The sequence below is a fragment of the Mytilus californianus genome, unplaced genomic scaffold (genome assembly GCF_021869535.1).
Source record: "Mytilus californianus isolate M0D057914Y unplaced genomic scaffold, xbMytCali1.0.p SCAF_56, whole genome shotgun sequence".
Lineage (NCBI taxonomy): Eukaryota > Metazoa > Mollusca > Bivalvia > Mytilida > Mytilidae > Mytilus > Mytilus californianus.
The window spans coordinates 103,990-109,769 of record NW_026262708.1 but is presented as its reverse complement, the minus strand read 5'-3'; the positions used below and the strand labels follow the sequence as shown (position 1 = coordinate 109,769).

The 5,780-nt window shown below is 34.2% G+C and overlaps 1 long non-coding RNA gene across 1 annotated transcript; it reads left to right on the top strand.

Moving 5' to 3' along the window:
* The first annotated feature begins 750 nt into the window (after window positions 1-750).
* On the top strand, window positions 751-3,979 carry LOC127703920 (uncharacterized). Its single transcript, XR_007983126.1, has 2 exons — window positions 751-992; window positions 3,228-3,979. It is a non-coding gene; the product is annotated as an uncharacterized LOC127703920 (long non-coding RNA).
* Window positions 3,980-5,780: the final 1,801 nt, after the last annotated feature.

The window sequence follows — 5,780 nt, the reverse complement described above, 5'->3', positions numbered from 1 at the left end:
GTCAAGGTCAGATGACACCTGCCAGTTGGACATGTACACCTTACAGTCCTTCCATACACCGAATATACTAGACCTATTGCTTATAGTATCTGAGATATGGACTTGACCACCAAAACTTAACCTTGTTCATTGATCCATGAAATGAGGTCGAGGTCAAGTGAAAACTGTGTGACGGGCATGAAGACCTTGCAAGGTACGCACATACCAAATATAGTTATCCTATTACTTATAATAAGAGAGAATCTAACATTACAAAAAATCTTAACTTTTTTTTCAAGTAGTCACTGAACCATGAAAATGAGGTCAAGGACATTGGACATGTGACTGACGGAAACTTCGTAACATGAGGCATCCATATACAAAGTATGAAGCATCCAGACCTCCCACCTTCTAAAATATAAAGCTTTTAAGAAGTTAGCTAACGCCGCCGCCGCCGTAGCCGCCGCCGCCGCCGCCGCCGCCGCCGGATCACTATCCCTATGTCGAGCTTTCTGCGACAAAAGTCGCAGGCTCGACAAAAACTGCACAAATATTGTAGTATTTCAGATCTCACAATACCCGAGTGTTCATCGGCAATTCAGAAACAAGGAAGCTGTTGTTACAATCTAATTAAAATATAGATCTCGGATTTCGTTATACTACGTTATACTACATACGAAGATCTAACAAGTACCCTACAAGGTTTCACTTTTGTGACCTTATATAACGTAATATTTGACCCCAGAAAGTATTTATATCGACCAATCAGAATGCTCGTTGTAAACGCGACCTAGGAACATGTTGAAGATGGCGACGTAGAAATGGAAAACAACATAGAAAATGCATTAACTGAAATTTTGCCTTAGTACAAAGTGAAAGAATTGAAATTTGAGAAGAGACAAATTTTGGAAATCAAAGATTGCATGGTCAGGCTTCCAACATGCTTCAAACGGGCTATGGAAGAGTTTACATACCAGATATCTGCTACCCGATAATCAAGTCAGCATTCAAAGGTAAATTCTCGAAAATAAGAGTATTAAAGGTTGACATTTTTCTATCATTGGGCAACTTCTCGAGTGTTTATTAAAAAAAATCTTTGTGGAGGATTCACAGTGTACTTTAAAAAAACATGACAATATCCCAGAAAATACATTGCAAGTCTTCATTCTAATTCTCCTGCCAAAAAAATTATAATTTACAAAGTCAATGAAGATATGGGATCAGATAAATCTAAATTCATTGGTAATAGTATATAAATCATAATGTCATCTTATTAATGATATTCTACTGTGTACTTGCAAAGATATACATGTAATCTTATGCCAGCACATGGAGAAGAAGTTTTAATATCAGCATACTTTTTTTACTTCTGTCACACACTGATACATGTTGATATCATGTGGTCAGATAATTGTTAGGGGAAATTTTCTGCCAAGAAAGAAATTAATTGTTCACTATTCTTGGACTCGGCTACAGTGGGTCAGAATGGCAATAAGTGTTTCAGTGTTCATTAAATATTAGCTTAATGCTTTGTGAGAAAAATAACTTCATCCTGTTTATGTACATATAAAAAAGAAGATGTGGTATGATTGCAAATGAGACAACTCTCCACAAGAGACCAAATGACACAGAAATTAACAACTATAGGTCACCGTACAGCCTTCAACAATGAGCAAAGCCCATATCTCACAGTCAGCTATAAAAGGCCCCAAAATGACAATGTAAAACAATCAAACGAGAAAATCTAACGGCCTAATTTATGTAAAAAAAAAATGAACGAATAACAAGTATGTAACACATAAACAAACGACAACCACTGAATTACAGGCTCCTGACTTGGGACAGGCACATACATACAGAATGTGGCGGGGTTAAACATGTTAGGGGATCCCAACCCTCCCCCTAACCTGGGACAGTGGTGTAACAGTACAATATAAGAACGAACTATAAAAATCAGTTGAAAGAGGCAAAAAGTGTTACTTTAACCGTTCCAGAACAAATGGTAAAATTTCTGAATATTTCGTTTCCATTCTCTAACTTTTAGTTTGCCTCAACCAAATGTTATGAAACTTATACACAATACTTATTACCAAAAAAACTCAGATCAAGCACAAATTTGGGTAGCATCACTTTTACCGTTCTTCAGTTATGTCGTTTAATAACTTTATATGATCTGCAAGAATGGGCATCATCTGTGTCCTATGGACACATTCCCCATTTATTGTAGTCTTTTATACTCAAATATTTTGCTTTAACTACATGATTGAGTAACTTAGCAGAGGCGGATGTAGAGGGGGATTTCAGGGGGCTCAGGACCCCTTTTTGGAAAAATTTGGTTGTTTATATAGGGAATCACTGAAGCATGGCTGTACAGGCCCCCATTATGAAGAAAATTTCTGGGTTCGCCACTGCTTTGTTTTCATTTGTAACATTACTAGTATAAATAATTTTGAAGACTTGATTAAGTAATTATGCTCTTGACTGATAGAATACTCTATCTTTAAATTCAACATGTCCAATACATATACTTGATCAATATATAAAAGAACAAGACAGACGAGGCTATCTCCATCATAGTACATACATGTATGTTAAATTGTTCAGAAAACAACCAACCATCAAACAAAATCAATAGGTATCTTATAAGATTAATGTCTGGAAATGATGATGCTAAACAAAAAGTAAAAAATGTGAAATGAAATGAAATACAAGTTTAAAGATTTGTGTACAGATTCTGCTAATAAATACATGTACGTACAAATTTGATTTGGGAATCCACACCTCAAGGACTAATCCCAAAAAGGATTACTCAAGGGCCAGTGTTTTCATTTCCCCAAAAAATGTTCAAAGATAAGAAGATGTGGATCCTAGAAATAGATTCACAGTGTCAATTTATAAATTTACTTTTAGATAACCTACATGTATATCTGTAAGTAACATTTATTTAAGGACAATAAAACATTCTGTCATTAACCAGAGGAACATACAATGTATCAATTAAAATGTGTTTGAATAAACACTAGTATTAAGTAACAGGGTACATGTAGGTAGGGAAACCCTAAACAAACATGCATGTACATTTTTTCTTCATCTTTTAGTCTGGAAAAGCTAGAAATAATTATTAAAGAAAAAAATTAAATGAGTTCCTCTGAAACGGATGTTAAATAATCTTAAATAAGCTTTATAATGGAGTCAGCATTGTTTTGAAATCAGAATATTCCATAAATATATTTAAATTGATATTTCAGGAGCAGACATTCTTCCCTGGTCTATATAGCTTTATTGAAAGGAATCAGACACAGAAAGTTTGGGGAAATGAAATTGAGAGTCACTGTGAATAATTCACACACATGCTAGACATAAAGAAATGGCCAGACACAGGCTCAGCTATAGAATCTGTATCAACTGGAAGCAACAGCATTTTCATCAGAAAACTAAAAAGGATGTGAAAAACATGAAACATGCATTTGGAATTGTCAGCCGCCAAACAAATAGATATGCCAGGAAATGCAAATTGTTTGCTAATATAAATGTCAATGATGTCTGTACAAAAGCAAAGACATAAAAGCCTTTTTCATTTATACATGTAACAGTCATATACAATACAGATTTAAGACCATCAGACAATCTTTAAATCTTTGGAAGCCACAGTACCTAGTCCAAGACATTCCATATTTTCAACTCGTTATGAAGACAAATTTGACCAATTTGGTTTCCAATAGAAATTTAAAAATAAGTTCTACATGTACATGACATGATGATCACCAGCAATGAAGGTGATATAGGATATAATATTCAAAGTAGAGAAGTATAAAGTGAATTTGAACCTCCCACCATAATAGCATTCTGCACATTTTGGATCACATATGGATCAAGCTGTTGTACTTGTGAACTAAAAGATTGTTGCTTGTTTGTTGTCAGGTACATTGTACATGTTGACAGTGCTATACGTTCATTAAATAAAATGCAGTTCAGAACAGTTATATTTTAGTAATAGATAGATTTCTTCTGTCTTTATTTGAAGGGATAAACCAGATAATTAAAAAAAAATAATTTCTGACAACTATGTCTGTTCTGGAACTGAAGACTACCTTCACTTTTTGTATCTTCCTTGTTCATTTTCCTCCAGATAAATTACTGACTATCACCATGAGGCTTATAACATGTATAAGTAGGCTTAATTCCTCCAAGGTCTCCAGTTATGTCCTGTCTGTGACAAAAGTTTCAGAATACAAGACATGCAAAACATGAAATGCTAATCGGACAACAACATTTACTATTTATATGAAGTTTTATATTTCAGAGGGTAGAAATCATGGATTTGTCATTCTTAAAATCATAATCATGATAATGTATAAGGAATCCTTATGTTTAGAAGTTTCTGTCAAGACATTTTTCCATTGTCCTTATTCCCTTTTCATTGTTCAGTGCTCCTTAAACAACTACATGTGTAGTGATTTTATCAAGTGAATTTGTGGCATATTATAAGTAATACGATAACTATATTTGGTATACATGTATGGGATCAAAGGTTTACATGTACATGTGTTGTCAGACGGGGTTCAACTTGTCTCTCAATTTTTTGTCGAGCCCCGGGTTCTCACTAAGGCGAGTCCTGGACTCATCATTTTCAAAACTTGCGAGTCCCAAGATGCATGAAAATTGTAAAATGTTGTATCAACTGAGCACATACATGTATATCACCATTTTATCACAAAAGTTAAAAAATAATCTAAATTTTGTGTAATTAGGGATAGTGATGCGGCGGCGTTATTTCACTTCTTAAAAGCTTAATATTGCAGAAGGTAGAAGATCTGGATGTTTCATACTTTGTATATAGATGCCTTATGATATGAAGTTTCCGTCAGTCATATGTCTATTGTCATAGACCTCATTTTCATGGTTCAGTGACTACTTGAAAAAAAAGTTCAGATTTTGTTTCATGGATCAGTGAATAAGGTTAAGTTTTCATGGTCAAGTCCATATCTCAGATACTATAAGCAATAGGTCTACTATATTTGGCGTGCATGTATGTAATGATTGTAAGGTGTACATGTCCAGCTGGCAGGTGTCATCTGAGACCTCATTTTCATGGTTCAGTGTTACTAGTTTAGTTTTTTGTGTTTTGGTCTGTTTTTCTAATACTGTATGCAGTAGGTCAACTATATTTGGTGTATGGAAATATTTTACAATGTACATACATGTATCAGTCTGGCAGGTTTTATTTGACCTTGACCTAATTTTCACGGTTCATTGCTCAATGTTAAGTTTTTGTGTTTTGGTCTGTTTCTCTTAAAATTTAAGCAATATGTCAACTATATTTGGTGTAAGGAATGATTGTAAGGTGTATGCATGTATGTATGTCTGGTAGGTATCTTCTGACCTTGACTTCATTTTCATGGTTCATTGGTCCATATGGAATTTCCATGGTTTGGTCTGTTTGTTTTATACTACAAGCAATAGGTCATCTATATTCTGTGTATGGAATGATTGTATTAAAGGTGTACATGTATTTCCGCCTTGGTTTATCTGACCTTGACCTCATTTTCTTGGATCATAAATGTTATTGTGATACTTGTAGTAAAACTTTATAAGTAGGACTATCAACATAAAATCAATGGTCAGTATAGTAGGCGAGACATTTCAGCGTGTGCACTCTTGTTTCAACTTATAAGTCTACAGATATCTAAATAAAAAATTATGGTATATACATTAGGTAAAAATAAAAGACGGTGTTCATGTGACCCCAACCTCATTTTACCCATCAGTGATTAAGGTTATTTTTTTGTGCAAATTAATAT